We start from the raw sequence: 16,950 nt of genomic DNA on the forward strand, positions 1-16,950 counted from the left end.
AATGTTTGCAATCGAAAGATCCAGCACATTTCTCGTTTTTTGAGTAGGGAAAACAATTCTGGTTTTATTTTCTCTAGTGGTGTTACTCTCAAACCCCTAGCATCTTTGTTGTGTACTTTCATAAAATGTCGTGAAATACTATGTTTTTCGAATCCATTCACTATGTTATTACGATGTTTGTTGATCCGTATTCGTAGGGGGTTGATTGTGCGTCCTATAAATCTTAGCCCACAAGGACATTGCAGAAGGTAGATCACATATTTTGAACTACATGTTAAGAGGGATTGAATCTTATGAGTTTTTTTTGGTGTTGAAGATATAGGTATTTCTTTTTTTCCATGTGTAATGTGTGTACAACATTTGCATCTAGGTGTACCGCACTTATATGCACCTTGAATGGGCTTTAGGAAATGGTTCGCATTATTTGTATTTTTGTTTTGTTTAGGAGGTATAGGAGATATGAGAGTTTTGATATTGAAGGGTGGTTTCAAGTCACAAAACCACAGAAGAATTTGGGAATATAAATTGATAACAACCTTTGACACGCTGAATACTGGGTTAAATTATTCCCCAGGATTTATGCGTGAATGGGAAGTGTGAGACATTTATTGCACAGATAAGACCCCCATCAACAGTAATTCAGGGACCATAAACGTTCACTCCCTTATCAGTGTTTAGCTAAAAATGTGTGTGCACCTCTTGTGGCATTTCTAGCCTGACGACCTTCCCCCCCCCCCCCCAACAGTAATTTAGGGACCATAAAACTTTCACTCCGCTATCAGTGCCTAGACAAAAAAGTTTGTTTGCTGTTGCAGAATTCCTTTTAAGTACAAACCAATCACATCCATATCTGTGCCTTGTCATAAGTATGTATGTTATAAGTGTGTATAAATATCCATGCCTCTTCAGATCCAATCCATTTAAGCCTAAAGAAGAATCTGAGAGGTTCGCAAGCTCGCTATTACATCATGTATTTTTGTTAGCCATTAAAAGGTATCATATCTACAAGATTACGTGGTTTCTCTTGCTGGGAACAATCACATTTTGCTCTACTGGCTAACACAGTACCAAACCTTTGTTTTCTTTAAACCCCAAAGAGAAAGATGTATGAAAGGGTAACAGTGGAAACCCACTAATGAGATATAGAGATTAGTGTTCAAAGATGACTTGATACCCATGAGCACTTAAAGACAGGTAAGCGTAAATATCCTGTGCATTATGCTAAATAGTGATGCAAATGCTGTTAGCTTTCAGCATGTCCCTTCTCTGCTCTTTAAGTTACTTATTTTTTAAACAATTTTGAGTAGAATCAAGCCTGAGGAAAAGCCGAGGCAAGATCAGAGGTGAGTCTCAGCAGTTCCCCTAGAAGGTCATCTGTCAGGTTGGGGAGAGCTGACCTCTTCATTACTATTAATAAGAGGGAAGACATGAGGAATAATCCAATCTAGAAAAAGATAGCTGTCACTCCCAAAAGGTTAAATGCCTCTTCCAGATTTTTAGATGAGTGGACCATGTATGTGCATCCGTATTTTCGTAGGATAATATGGAATGGGTATCCCCATCTGTATGTAGCATCTTTTGCTTTAGTTGCTTCTAACTGAGGTTGTACAACCTTGCGCACGTGGAGAGTCAGTTTAGAGACATCTGGTAGAATTGTGATTGGGGTGCCTTTGAAAGGTATTGTGTCCAGTTCCATTGCTCTGTGAAGAATGTCTTCTTTTTGTTTATAAAAATGTACTCTACAGATTAAATCCAGTGGGTGGTTAGGATTGTTATTTCTTGTGCCCATTAGAGGATGCACTCTGTCTAGAAGATGTCTCTGTTCTCTGGTCTATTTAACACCTTGTTGAAGATGGTGGCAACGCAATCAATCATAAAGAGCGTCTGGTGGGACATCTTCAAGCAGGCCCCTAAAGATTGTTCAGATTGTTGCAACGACCCCTGTTTTCAACATCATCCAAATGCAGAGCAATGTGACTCAGCTGAGCATGCGGGGAGTCCACTGACTGAAATAGTGGAGGAATTTTGTTATATTTTCAGGATCCGCTTGGAAAATGAGCATGTTTTTCTTCTATATGTCTGAGCTGAGATTCCAGATCACCATTTTGTGGGTAAAGTGCTTAACATACTCCATAGCTCCTGTGATGTATAGGATATGTCTGCAGAGCAGGGAAGGGGTATCTCAGCATCCCACCTGAAAGTGCCCTGCACCTGTGTATATGGCCCAAAAGAGGGAACAGGATGACTGGAGGGAGGCCCAGAGGTGAAATAAGCAGAGATGTGGGTAACCTCCATTTGTCCAGTGCCCTCTGTATGACCTTCTAAAAATGACTGAATTTTGCTCTTGTGTCTGTAAAGCCAGTGGAAAGGTGGAAGTCCTTAGTGTGACCATGAACCGTCAAACCGACTAATGGTGTCAGGAATTTAACCAGGGACCTCCTATGCTCCAGTCAGTAGCTCTCAGTGCTGAGCTATGCAGCTTGCTGGATAAAGTAGCCCTGCTGAAACTAGCCTTGTTCCATAAGCCTACATATTCTAGTTTCTGCCTCCCTGTCCTGGCCTCACCCTGCTTCTAATCAGGCACACTATAAAAGCCTGAGCCTGACACTCCTTCAGTGCATGATTATTCTGCTCCACAGCATTGATCAGCTTCACTTCTGCCTGCTCCTCTGCTTTTGTGACAAAAACCTCCTGATACCGACTCCTGGCTTTCCATCTGACCACATTTCCCACCTCATCCCTCTGTGCTGTAAACCGAGACCTCCCATTGCTGACTCCTGACTTCCATCTGACTATGTTTCACACCACTTCCTGTTAGTGACTCCTGGCTATCCTGACTACTCTCTAGTGACCTGCATGACTACTGCACCCACAGCTCCTATCCAGTACCAGTAAGACACTACAAAATAATCATGCCCAAACATGGAGGCCATAGTGACCGCCCTGCAGAAGCAAGTTACGGAGCTCCAGGAATTTTGAGCCTCCTACCAAGAGAAGTTCGCTGAATTACAGGCAAAGGTACTAGATTAACAAAAGGAAATCATCGTCTTCAGTATAAAGGCTTCCTTAAGCAATGCCGGAATTATTTCCAGATGCAACCCACATTGTTAACCAGCAACAAGAAGGTGTTTTTCATCATTAACCTCCTCACTGATGAGGCGCTCGCATGGGTCTCACCGTACATAGAGACCAATAGTAAACTCGACAGCCTTGTTGCCTTCATGACCGCTATGGGTCAAATCTTTGATAATCCGAATAATTGTGCCACAGCTGAAGGGAGGTTACATAACCTATGATAAGGAAGACGTTGCAGAGTATATGCCGGAATTTTGACGCTGGGTGAATGATACCACATAGAACTCAGCCACACAACAGAGCTTATTTTTTTTGTCGAGGATTATCTGAGTGGGTAAAAATCTGAGTGGGTAAAAGATGAACTTGCTAGAGTGGAGACCCCTGATAACCTAGAAGATTTTATCCAGCATTGCATTCGAATTGACCAGTGATTTTCCAAGCGGCAAAAAGAGAAACTGCAAGGTTTGGGCACCAATGCCCCTTAATCCTTCAGTTAATATACATTGAGTCCCCAGTCAAGGACTGAGCTGCACCAGCAATGATGCAGGTTGACGTAAAAGGAAACCACTGAAAAGGAAAAGCGCTGTGCTGAAAATCTGTGGCTTTACTGTGGAAGATTGGGATGCCTTAAACTGTCCAAATAAGTCCCAAAGGATTCTCACCCTAGCCAATGTCAAAACCACGACCAATCCAGCTGTCACGGAACAAGGTGATGTCATCAAACACACCTTTGCACCGGTAGTTCAAAACAGTGTGAATACATTTCCCCCACAACACCACTTTGTCCTCCCAATAAAGATTCTAATGGGTAATCAGAAGACGCAGTGCTCAGCAATGTTGGATTCAGGAGCAGGAGGAAACTGCATGGACTTAAAATTCGCTCTTGACACAAACATTGCCACCAGGCTTAAGCCTATACTGATTGATATGGAAACAGTGGATGGGTCACCCTTATCCTCGGGGCCTGTCGCATGAGAGACAATCGAAACCTGACCATTAAGAAACGATCAGCTGCCAGTTCATCTTGTCCTTTAAATTTACAGTGATTCTCGGGATCCCCTGGTTCTCTCTACCCATAATCCCTCTATCAACTGGGAAACAAGAACCACTGCCTTCCCTTCAGAATACTGTAACACCATCTTTCCATAAACCAACGCAAGACCCCGAGTATGATCAACAAGACTTTGAAAAGTTATAGATTCAATATCAAATGTTCAGTGATGTCTGTAGCAAGAAAAAAGCAGACCAGCTGCCACATTATCAGCTGTATGACTGTCCTATATAGCTGCTCCCTGGATCTTCTATTCCATTTGGGCATATCTACAACTTCTCAGAACCAGAGTTAAAAACCTACATCTTATCACTTGTAAAAAAAAAACTATGATATTGGGAACAAGGAGCTTCTGGCCATCAAAGTGGGTTTCACTGAATGGAGGCACCTCTTGGAAGGAGCCCATCATCCAGTAACAGTTCTTACTGACCATAAAAATTCAGAATTTCTTCGTACTGCCAAGAGGTTATCTGCGAGACAGGTGCGATGAGCCCTGTTCTTCTCCAGGTTCAATTTCATTGTGTTCTACTGCCCCGGTTCCAGAAATGGCAAGGCAGATGTATTGTCCAAGATATTTTCGGTGCCTGAAGAGAAGACAAATACAGACTACACAATTTTGTCTGCTAAAAATTTTTGGGGCATCCTGCACTCTGAGGACTTTCTAACAAAGCTTAAGGGGGATATAAAAAAGACCTATTCTTGAGTCGCCCTTCTAAGGATGTGAAGCTTTCTTTTTACGGATGGGCTTTGGAGGTGAGAACACCAGCTATATGTTCCAGAGGCTGATCGTTTCGAAGTCTTCAAACTACACCATGATTTCAAACTTACCGGTCACTTTGAAGTCACAAAGACTTTGGAACTCATACTTTGTTCCTTCTGGTGGCCCGACTTCAGGAGGAATGTGAAGAGGTATGTCACCTCTTGCGAAGTATGTGCTCGGAACAAGACACCACAGGCTCATCCTCTGAGTTTCCTATAGCCTCTTCAAGTCCCAGCCAGGCCATGGGAGTCTATATCTATAGACTTCATTGTAACATAGTATCTTAGGCTGAAGGGAGACAACATCCATCTAGTTTAGCCTGTTTCCAACTCCCTTGTTGATCCAGAGGAAAGCAAAAAACCCCAATGGGGCAGAAGCCAATTAGCCCTTTTGGAAGGAAAAAATTCCTTCCCGACTCCATAGTGGCAGTCAGAATAATCCCTGGATCAATGTTTGAATGTTCGTACCTGATTCCAAGACTTGGATCAACAGCCCCGCTGGTTATTTAGTGTCTATATCCTGTAATATTGTAGTGCTCTAGAAAGGCATTCAGTCACCTCTTAAACTCCTTTATCGATTTTGCCATCACCATGTCCTCAGGCAGAGAGTTCCACAGTCTCACTGCTCTTACAGTAAATAACCCTCTTCTATGTTGGTGTTGAAACCCTCTTTCCTCTAGACGTAGAGGATGCCTTCTTCTTACCGTCGCAGTCCTGGGTATAAACAGATCATGGGAGAGATTCTTGTATTGTCCCCTAATGTATTTATACATAGTTTTTTGGTTGGGGTTAAACCGTCTTTTTAACAGGGTAAATAATCCCAATTTTGATAGCCTCTCTGATCATTCCAGTCCTCCCATTCCATTTATTAATTTAGTTGCCCTTCTTTGAACCCCCTCAAGCACTGCAACATCTTTCCTGAGCACCGGTGTCCAGAATTGTACAAAGTATTCCATGTAAGGCCTGACAACTGCCTTATATAGAGGAAAAATAATGTTCTTGTCCCTTGCCCCTAATGCACCCCAAGACTTTATTTGCTTTTGCTGCGGCTGATTGACATTGATTGCTCCAGTTAAGTCTACAGTCAACTAGTACCCCAGGTCATTTTCCATCTCATTTTTCGATCTCATTGTGTCTCCGGCCGGAACTCGCGATGTCATCGCGAGAGCCCGGCCTGTCACCATGGCAACAGGACGCCAGACACTGGCGTCCTGTATTGCCTATGCCTGAGATCGCTGTATGAGCGATAAGGCATGGGAGAGCAGTAGCTCTGCCATGCCTTATGACAGCGATCATCAGGGCAGTGATTAAAGTCCCTCAGAGGGACACAAACAGTGTAAAAAAAAAAAAGATTTAAAAAATGAATTAAAATAAATGTAAAAAAAAAGAGTAAAAAACCCATTTTTTATGCTTTTTCTCAGATTAGCATAAAAAAAGGTAAAAAAAAAATAAACCCCCACATATTTGGTATTGTCGCGTCCGTAACGATGCGTACAATAAGTTGCACATGCTTTTGACTGTGCACCGAAAAAACCGCTAAAAAAAAAGCTAAAAAACTGAGGCAAAATGCTCATTTTTAGCATTTTGCCTCACTAAAAACGCAATAAAAGTGATCAAAAAAGTCGTATGTACGCCAAAATGGTACCAATAAATTCTACAGCTCGTCTCGCAAAAAATAAGCCCTCATAGAGCTCTGTACATCAAAAAATAAAAAAGTTACGTGACTTTGAATGCAGCAATTTAGAATAGAAAAAAGATTTCCAAAAAAAAGGGTTTTTATTGCAGAAAAGTGGGAAAACCTAAAAAAAATGTTAGAATTTTGGTATCGTTGTAACCGTACCGGTCTGCAGAAAAAATGGAAAGTCTCATTTATGCTGCATGATTAACGGTGTAAAAAAAAAAAAAAAATCTATGGCAGAATTGATGCGTTTTCTCTCTCTGCTATCATTAAAAAAAAAATAAAAATTTTACAATATAGTCTATGTACCCAAAATTGGCATCGATAAAAACTACAGTTCGCCACGCAAAAAACAAGCCCTTATACGGCCGCGTCCACGGAAAAATAAAAAAGTTATGGCTTTTGAAAAATGGAGATGGAAAAATACCAAAAAATCGCTTGGTCCTCAACGCCAAAATAGGCCATGTCATGAAGGGGTTAAATATAAGAAATACCGGTCTGTCTATCACGTCACTTAGTTCCCTCAGAACCCTTGGATATATTCCATATGGGCCCAGCAATCTGTCAATTTTAATCTTTTAAAATATTAAAGGGCCAGTGCTTTCAGTGCAAATTCTTTTACCGTTTATATAATTGAAAAATAGTTTAGGGTTATTTTTGCTTTCTTTGGCAAACAGTCTCTTTGCCTCCTCCTTGTCAGTTTTTTATCTTTTCTTTACATAATTAGTTTTTTCCCCTGTATGTTTTTAGCGCTTCTTCACTGTCTTTAATAATTTAAACGCTTTCTTTTTTTCATTTATTGCCCCCTTACAGTCTTGTCAAGCCACATTGGTTTCCTTCTACGTGTAATTCTTTTAGTTTTAAAGGGTATGAACTGCTCACATGAGGTAATTAGGATGTTTGTAAACGTCTCCCATTTGTCACCTCTGCTATCATTTTTGAGGACTTTGTCGCAATTAATGTTGCCGATGATAGTTCTAAGCTGATCAAATTTTGCTTTACTAAAGTTTAGTTTTTTTGTTGCTTCCTGATAAGGCTTCTCATTGAATGACAGCTGGAAATTAACTATATTGTGGACACTCTTTCCCAAGTGTCGCTGCACCTACACCACTGTGATTCTGTCAGGTTTGTTAGTCAATAATAAGTCCAGAGTGGCCCTCCCTCTCTTTGGCTCCTGTACAAGTTGGGTAAGGTAGTTGTCTTTAATTATTCTCAGGAACTTATCACCTTTGTGAGTTTCACAGGCTTTATTTTCCCATATTATATCTGGATAATTAAAGTCTCCCATAATAATTACTTTATTGCGGTTTGACACCTCTTCTATTTGCTTTATTAATAAGTTTTCAGTTTCTTCTTTTATTTTTGGTGACCTATAGAAAACCCCTATCAGAATTTTGTTATTTTTCCCTATCTGTATTTCTACTCACAGAGATTCTACGTGTTCATCTCCCACACCTATATCTTCCCATAGCTTCAGCATTAAGTAGGATTTAACGTACAGACGTACCCCTTTCCCTTTCTGTTTCTCATCGAGCCATGTTTCAGTTATTCCTACTATGTCATAATTTTCTTCAGATATCCTTGCTTCAAGCTCGCCCACTTTACCGATCAGACTTTTTGCATTTGTTGCCATACACTTTATATGGTTGTTGTTATTCTTTGTATTCATTATGCAACTTATGGTCCTATTAGCTGTTCTATCAGTTCTAACTGTACTAACCCCTCCACTTGCTCGACTCCCATTCCCTATACTTGGTCCCAGGTCTCTGTCTACAGTGTCTTCCCCCCGATTACTCTTTTTGCCCTTTCACCAGTCCCTAGTTTAAACACTCCTCCAACCTTCTAGCCATCTGCTCACCCAGTACAGCTGTACCCTTCCCATTGAGATGCAGCCCATCCCTTCTGTAGAGCCTGTAGCTGACAGTAAAGTCAGCCCAGTTCTCCAGGAACCCGAAGCCCTCCGTCTTACACCAACTCTGGAGCCATTTGTTTACCTCCCTGAGCTCCCGCTGCCTTTCTGGTGTGTCTCGTGGTACAGGTAGTATTTCTGAGAAAACTACGTTGGAGGTCCTCCCCTGAACTTAGATCCTAGGTACCTGAAATCGTTTTTGAGGGTCATCCATTGACTACTAACTATGTCATTGGTGCCAGTGTGCACCATGACTGCTGGATCCTCACCAGCACCTCCCAGTAATCTGTCCCCCTTATAATTGAGTCCCCCACCACTATGACTTGTCTAGCCTGTCCTGCGCTCCCCTTCTCCTTCTTACTGAAGCAGTCATCTCCCTGGAGGTCAGGAGGTATGTCGTGCTGCAGCGCTGCTGGCTCTGTAATGGCATCCTCCTCTTCTGCCAACTTTAAAAACTTATTGGGGTGCGCCCGTTTAGGACTAGCCTCCCTGGTTCTCTTCCCTTTACCCCTTCTAACTGTCACACAGCTAGCTGCCTGCTTGTCCTGCTCTTCCGAACTACCGTCCTCCCCCGCGTCTACCATAGTGAGTACCTGCTCAGTGAGTGAGTGTCAATGGAAAGGAGTGTTGTCAGTCGCTCACTTAGATCCAGGATTTGGGCTTTCAGATGTGCAATGTACATGCATCTTCCGCAACAGTATGCACCCTCGATTTGCTGACCAAGGACCACATACATTGCACAAGTAGCACTTTGGACGGCATTGCCAAGCATTGAGTACATTTTACTGTGGATCTACAAATTTAGGGCTCTTTCCCACGGGCGTATATCATTTGGCCGTTTTCACGGCTGGGTGATATATGCTGTGATCTGATGCATTGGATTCCAATGCATCAGATCACATGGCTGTATTCCTGAGACATAAAAGCGCCAGGCCAGGCCAATATGGTACTGGGCGTCTTTATGTTGGGCCCAAAAGATAGTCCTGGAACAATCTTTTGGGCCGGAATACGTCGGCCGCTGCATGGGCTCCTATGGGAGCCCATGGCAGCGGCCGGAGGTGGGAGGGAGTTTAGCAGCATACCTGCTAAACTCCCTCCCTCTGCTCTCCTCCCTCTGTGCAGGCTCACCTCTGTTCTCCTCCCTGCTCGTTCTTTGCAATGGGAGGACGCGGGGCGGAGCTAAGCGCCATCCCGTCTCCTCCCATTGCTGGCTGTGGACAAGGGGTGGGACATGGGCAGAACTAAGCTCCCGCCCTTTCACCGCCCCTTGTCCATAGCCATCAATGGGAGGAGACGGGACGGCGCTTGGCTCCGCCCTGATCCCTCCCATTGCAAAGAACGAGTGGGGAGGAGAGCAGAGGTGAGCCTGCATGGGGGGAGGAGAGCAGAGGGAGGGCCCATGCTGTCTGAATGGGCACACAAACATTAGATTTGTGCACATGTTCACGCATTTTTATGGCATTGGCGGGCGCACATAAAAACACCTGTGGCCATGTGAAAGAGGCCTTAGATACACTTAGGCACAATAACACACACTTAGACACAATAACACACACTTAGACACAATTACACACACTTAGACACAATTACACACTGGACCTTTATGCACACAAGTGTATAGTGGCCGTGCTTTCATGCCCGGCCGATATACACTGCCCATCTGATGCATTGGTTTATCTTTTTCTCTGCCCCTAGCTGGCTGTTTGCAATGGGAGGGGGATGGATAGGGCAGGGGCTAGTTATTAAGCTTCCACCCCCTCCCATTGCTGGCAGCACACTAGCTCCCGACCCATCCCGCCCCCTTTCCTTGCCAAGAGCCGGAGAGGGGGGGAGGCAGTTTAGCAGGGCTAAACTGTTTCCTCCCACCCGACGCCAATCCAAGCTTGGCGTATATGCGCCGGACTTGGCCTGTCTGTACGGGTACACAAACTGCAGATGTTATGGTATACTGCCCTTGATACGCCAGCCCGGCTTGCCCTGATCTCACCCCCAACCCTTGTCCCTACCTACTTGCCTAAACTCCTGGCTAACCCCAGGCGGGCAACTGGGCGGCTGTCCCTACTCTCGCTAGGGACCAGGAAGGGACGCTGGCGTACCTGATGGAAAGGGCAGAAAAATGACAGAAAAGGCAGATGTAATAAACCAACACGAAAATACAAAGCAGACCTGAGGCAGATGGAATAACCTGGCAGAAATAGCAAACAAGCTGACAAGAGCAGGAGACCGACAGAGGCAGGCTAGCTAGCTCACTGAGGAAAACCAATAACTGGCAGTGATTGCAAGTCACTGCCAGACTTATGAACAAAAGCCTCCGCCCAGGGGCGGAGAGAGGGAGAAGCCAACTCCCAACAGACAATATGAAAAGGAAGCTAGTGCACGGCAGCTGCACTTACCGGTGCGTGCGCGCACGGCGCCGCGAGCCACCAGCACACCGCCGGCGAGGCACCCACGCCCCCGGCAGCCGGACCACACGCCGGGGGGACACGCCCCGACCGCGGGACCCAGTACCCCGCCGCCCCCGGAGAAGCTGCAACCGCCGCATGGTAATAGCAGATTTGTGTGCCCATTCATGCGATTTTCAGTCATTCTGTGGCCGTGACTTATCTGACCAAAAATCGCTATGCACGTGTGAATGAGCCCTTAGACACACATAGACACAATTACACACACTTAGACACACTTACACATACAAAATATACTTATCCTCCTTGTCAGTTGCAGTCTTCTTCACAGCTCTTCTGACCGTCCCTCTGCAGCCGATGATGTCACCTGCAGCTTAGCGTTGGGTCCTGTCTCCTGGTGGCTGCAGTCTCTGGCCTCCTGCTGCTCCTCTTCCCTCCACCAGATGGATCCTTCCAGCAGTTCTTCCCCAGAGGCTCTCCTGGTCATCTTGCGGCTCTGGTGCTGCTCTGACGCTCCCATGCTCCTGCTCTCTGTTCCACAGACTCTCTGCTCCCGCTAATGTCACTTCCAGTATGTCACTCAAGATGTGGAGTGATTGTGGATCTGCCTCCCTCGAAGAGGATGACCACCATTCTTGTTGTCGTGGACCGACTTACAACGATGGCTCACTTTATTCCCCTCAAAGAATACCCACTGCCAAGCACACCGCGGAGATGATGATCCTGGAGATTTTCAGATTACATGGAATTCCTGATTATGTGGTCTCTGACGTTCAGTTAATGTGGAAATTCTGGAAACACATTTGTACAGCCCCCAGTCTGATGGTCAGACCGAGAGGATGAACCAGATCCTGGAACAGTATTTTTGCTACATCATTTCACATCTCCAGGACAACTGGGTGAACTATCTACCAGTGGCAGAGTTCCCCTACAATAATGCCAGGTACAGTTAAACTGCCCAGAGCCCATTCTACACCAATTATTATGGTACCCATCCTGTCTTTATTCCTGGACTTTGGATCAACACTCTTGTCCTGACAAAAACTTCACCAACCCATAGGGCTCTGCAATCACTTTTATGTCCTTCACAGAATTAGAAACTCCCTGAAATATAACTTTTAATAATAAATCATTAAAACTACAGGACTAAGGACAAACACACATGTATAGATTTGGTATAGCCACTAGCCCTGATGGTGGACTAGCAGCATATCATATGCTGCTATATGCTGCTAGTCCACCATCAGGGCTCGTGGCTATGCTACTCTACTCTACTTTTTTATTAGTTTGTGCTTATCTTTTTCTGTAGTTGGGGGATTGATCTCCAGCTTTGGTAGATAGGGATTTGATAGATTTTTTGGGGGGTTGACTCCAACTTTTTAACCCCCAGAAACAAAAAAACTTTTTCTGCAGGTTCATTCTTTGCTCTGGTTTAGGCATTAAGATTCATAGAGAAAGATCCTGTTCTTCAGGCTACATGCTCTTCGCAATGTTAGATTATATACCTGACTGACGGTCTGCATGAATGAGGAATTGGTTTAAGAAGATCCATGTTTTTCAACTATATACTAAGAATACAACTTATTAACAAGGTTCCTGATGATTTGAGAGATCAAAGAAATACGTTGAAACATTATGATAGAGAACATATAACTCATTATATTGGGAAACACGTAACACCTTGAATACTTAAAACAGAACCTGAATCATTGATTGGGAATCCTGAATTCAGCTGTTTGAACTGAACAACGGGACACTGGGTTCAGCCATATAAGATTCCTGAACCTCTGAAAGGAAACTAGGTATCTGCGAACTACTCTTATAGGGAATATTTAATCCTTGGATAAACCAGAATCTATTGAAGTATTGATTGGGAATCCTGAGCCCAAATACTGACATTCTCTACCTGACACTGGGTTCAGTTACATAAGATTCCTAAAACTTCAAAAAGGTAATTGGGAAGCCAATCTTCTGTACTGCTTACCCTGACTGAACATTTGGGGTCAATGGAATAGATCTATTCAAACGACTACTTAGGAAGACAGACTGATATCAAATGGAATTGGGTTATCTCCGGTTGGGAACCCTTATCCATACAAGTAGTACAAGTAGATGTATTGATATATTATGAAAAGCACACTATCGTAGCCTGTCTTCTAAGTGTTAACCATCCATTAAAGAGGGAAATAGTCCAATTTCAGTAACAATTTAATACAGGAATACCTGAATCTATAGGTGTGTGTTTGTCCTTAGTCCTGTAGTTTTAATGATTTGTTATTAAAAGTTATATTTTAAGGGGTTTGTAATTCTGTGAAAGACTCACAGACTGACGGCATTGTCCCAAAGACAAGGGAAAATGAAGGAAGCCTTTATGGGAAGCCCAAGATCTTTACAAGAAAGCCGCAGACAGACATCACCAAGCAGCCCCTACATTCCAAGTGGGTAAGAAGGTATGGTTGTCCACCAAAATTCTAAAAACCCATAAACCCTCTCCCAAACTTGGACAGAGAATCATTGGTCCCTTCCGAATTACAGCGAGGATCAGCAAGGCAGCCTTCCATTTAAAACTCCCGAAAAGCCTCAGAATCCATCCTGTCTTCCATGTATCCCTGCTGAAACCTTTTCAGGAAAACACCTTCACTGGAAGACAGCAACCACCTTCTCCTCCAGTAAAAGTACAAGGACAGAATGAATTCCTTGTGGAAAAGATTCTGGATTCCCGAAGACACAGAGGAAGACTTGCATTAAAATGTGCATGCTTCAGCACTCAATGGGGAGTTCCACAAGAGTTACTCCGGTAAACCAGGCCTTGGGATGTCTGGAGGCCAATTTTGAACGAGGTGCCCACTGTCAGGATTTGAACCAGCGACCTCCTATGCTCCAGTCAGTAGCTCTCACTGCTGAGATATCCAGATTGCTGGTAAAAGCTCCCCTGCTGGACCTTGTCTTGTTCCATGATCCTGTGTATTCTAGTTCCCCCTCCCTGTCCTGGCCCCGCCCTGCTTCTAATCAGGCTCACTATAATAGCCTGAGCCTCACACTCCTCAAGTGCATGATTATTGTGCCAAAACTTTAATTTTGTTTCTTTTGAGCCACTCAAAAGCAGACTTGCTAGCAAACTTCGGAAACATTATCCTTCTACATTATCCAACTGCGGTCAAGTATGTCTGCATGTCAGGAATTAACAAATGGACATACTCCTTCAAGATTTTCTCATAGAGAGCAGAATTCATGGTATCATGAATTACCACAAGTTGTCCTATGGAAACACAGACATGATTGCGTTATATAGATCTTGTCTGTAATACTCCTGTTTCTCCTCTGTTTAAAAAAAGTACAGAAAGTTCCACAGATGCAATTTATCACTAATTGAGTAACCCCACCCTTAATCACCTGTGCAGAGGAATGGAGATTGAAACCCACAATCAGACTATATATACTTTTAAATTCAACAAGGTGGGGAACAAAAAAGTTTTTTTTTCTGGTGCCTGAAATTTTATACTTTACTCTGAGTATTTTTGTGCCACTGATTCCAAAAATACATTTCGTTCTAGGAGCTCTAGTTTTTGAGATATTGATGATGACATTATCTATTGTTCTTATGATTACATTATTTTCCCTCCAGCATTTGCTTACTATTAGTAATCATAATATTTAGGATTTTGCAGATGTTCTGTTGATATTGTTGTTTTCCTGTGTATTTTACATGTTCTGACATTTTTAATTTCTGCTACAAGTGTTGACATGGCTTCATCATGAAGAAAATGTTGAAATCATCATGTTTTTTGCTTTATTTGCGGGAGTACACGTTCCTTCAGCACAGAAACGAAATAACTGAATTTATAAAAAGAGCTTATTTAGCCTATTTCAAAGTAAAACTGGGGCACAAAGATAAGTCTTGGGTGCTTCATGTTGTGTGTAAAACAAGTACAGAGCATCTACGACATTGGCCAAACAGGAAAAGGAAGTGTTTGGTATACCAATGGTATGGTAAAAACATAAAACACAGTGATGAAAGTTATATTTGTTTGGTGAATGTAAGGGGCATCAGAGGAATTACCTGAAGGACATACGTATGCTCACTTCTTTTTGTAAACTTGGTTGTATCATGAGCTTCCAATTGTATTATCTGAACAGTTATTTGGATCGATTTCCAGATTGTTTTGGTAATGTGAGCGATTTCACCAGGAGAGAATTGTAAGTAATATGGACAATGAGATACATATATGATGGCGGACTTCTGTTGGAACATCCAACACAAATGTCCAGAAACATTTCATTGCTGGAAATCAAAGAGACGCAGTTTCAACAACATGTCTCAAAGAAGAAACTTTTGTTTCATTGTTCATATTCTAGGCTTCTTGGGATTTATCTTTGAAGCGTCAGCTTTTCATTGGCATTCATTACATGTATATGTACCATGTGTTTAATTACATGTATAATTCATATTTTGATAAGCAGACCTGATGGAGAAAAACTAATGTAATTTTCAGAATCTACAACCCCAAAATACCACAAAAAGGTTCTAACATCTCAGTCACCAAAAATTGCATTCCCCAGTGTAATTAACCCTCCAATTATCCCCTTAACATAATGTATTTAACCTCTAGGGAAAAAAATATATATAACTACAATGTATAAGCTAAAAAATAACTAACTCTTGATATAAAACACAAATAAACAGATGCATTCAGCAATTACACTAATCTCAAATCACACGCTTCAGAAAACAGCACACTTATAATACAGCTCGCACGCTCACTTATTATTGCTTATATAGCTCTTTTCTGTAATGCTCCTGCTCCTTCTTTTGACTTTTTTTTAATTTTCAACATAACTGTAGTCTAAGGCGAATGAAGTATCTTAGAAATTTTCTTGTCTCCGAAGTCTTATGTTTAACAAAAATTTGTATATATATTTTGGACACTCTTTAGATGTGAGGAGAGGAGGCAAAAATGATATAGTCAAAACAAACCGTTATGAACTGAAAGTATATTTCTATAAGGCCGCTCTCACATAGCCTGCTTTTTACTTCAATTAGCACAGCGTTTCAAATGCTGCGCTTAGCGAGGTACAACGCTTCCATTGATTTCAATGAGGCTTTGCAGACAAGCTGGAATGCAGTGTTTACTCTATTTTAGTGCGATTTAGCACTTTTTAACGCACCTCATTGCCTATCACAATGATGGGCTGTATTAAAATACACTGTACAATGCATTCAAAGACACCGCTCTAAATTGTAGTAAAACACTGCAATTTCAAATGTGGCATTTTGTGAACGCATGTGTGAAAGCAGCCTAGGGAGAACAGTGTTTGTTCTATGTAAATTATACTAGTAATTATTAGAAAATTATAGCACTAGTGTTTCTGGTGGCAAACTGCGACACACAGCTCTGCTACATGCACGACACAGACACACAGCTCTGCTACATGCACATCACGCAGACACTCAACTCTGCTATATGCACATCACACGCACACAGAACTCGGCTACCTGCATGTCACACACACATAGCTCTGCTACATACATTTTTAATACCATACAACAGGGATCACAACCAGCACAGCAGAGTCCTGCACACACTGATCACCTCCTGATTGTCACATAGACAGGAGGAGAGAGGAGAGGGGACGATACCTATTGATCCGGTCTCTGTCCCTGATTACTCATGAATCGACCATTCCGAGCATCTCTCCGCTACCAACTGTCACGACCAAGCCTTGATTGATCACTCTAGCAGTATTGCAAACTTGGAGCCGTTATAATACAGGCTGATTTGTTCCTAGCATTCTCGGGCTTCTGCATTTATACGAAGAGAAAGCTCAAATCATCCACCTGATCCATTCTAGTGCACTCCAGAGCTCTACAATACTCACATAAATACATGCCGCCACCACCAGCTTGTTACAATATGACCAGTAAGCTGGAGCCTGGACTTATGAATTATAAACACAATCTTTGGAATTATGATTCATTTTAAAATGGACAAGGCTTAACTGATAAATTATAGATTTATTCTAGAAAAGGTCTAGCAGTGTAATATAGATATGCACAAAAGATATACAAAAAAAGGTT

This window comes from Eleutherodactylus coqui, chromosome 3, assembly GCF_035609145.1.
Source record: "Eleutherodactylus coqui strain aEleCoq1 chromosome 3, aEleCoq1.hap1, whole genome shotgun sequence".
NCBI classification, from domain to species: domain Eukaryota; kingdom Metazoa; phylum Chordata; class Amphibia; order Anura; family Eleutherodactylidae; genus Eleutherodactylus; species Eleutherodactylus coqui.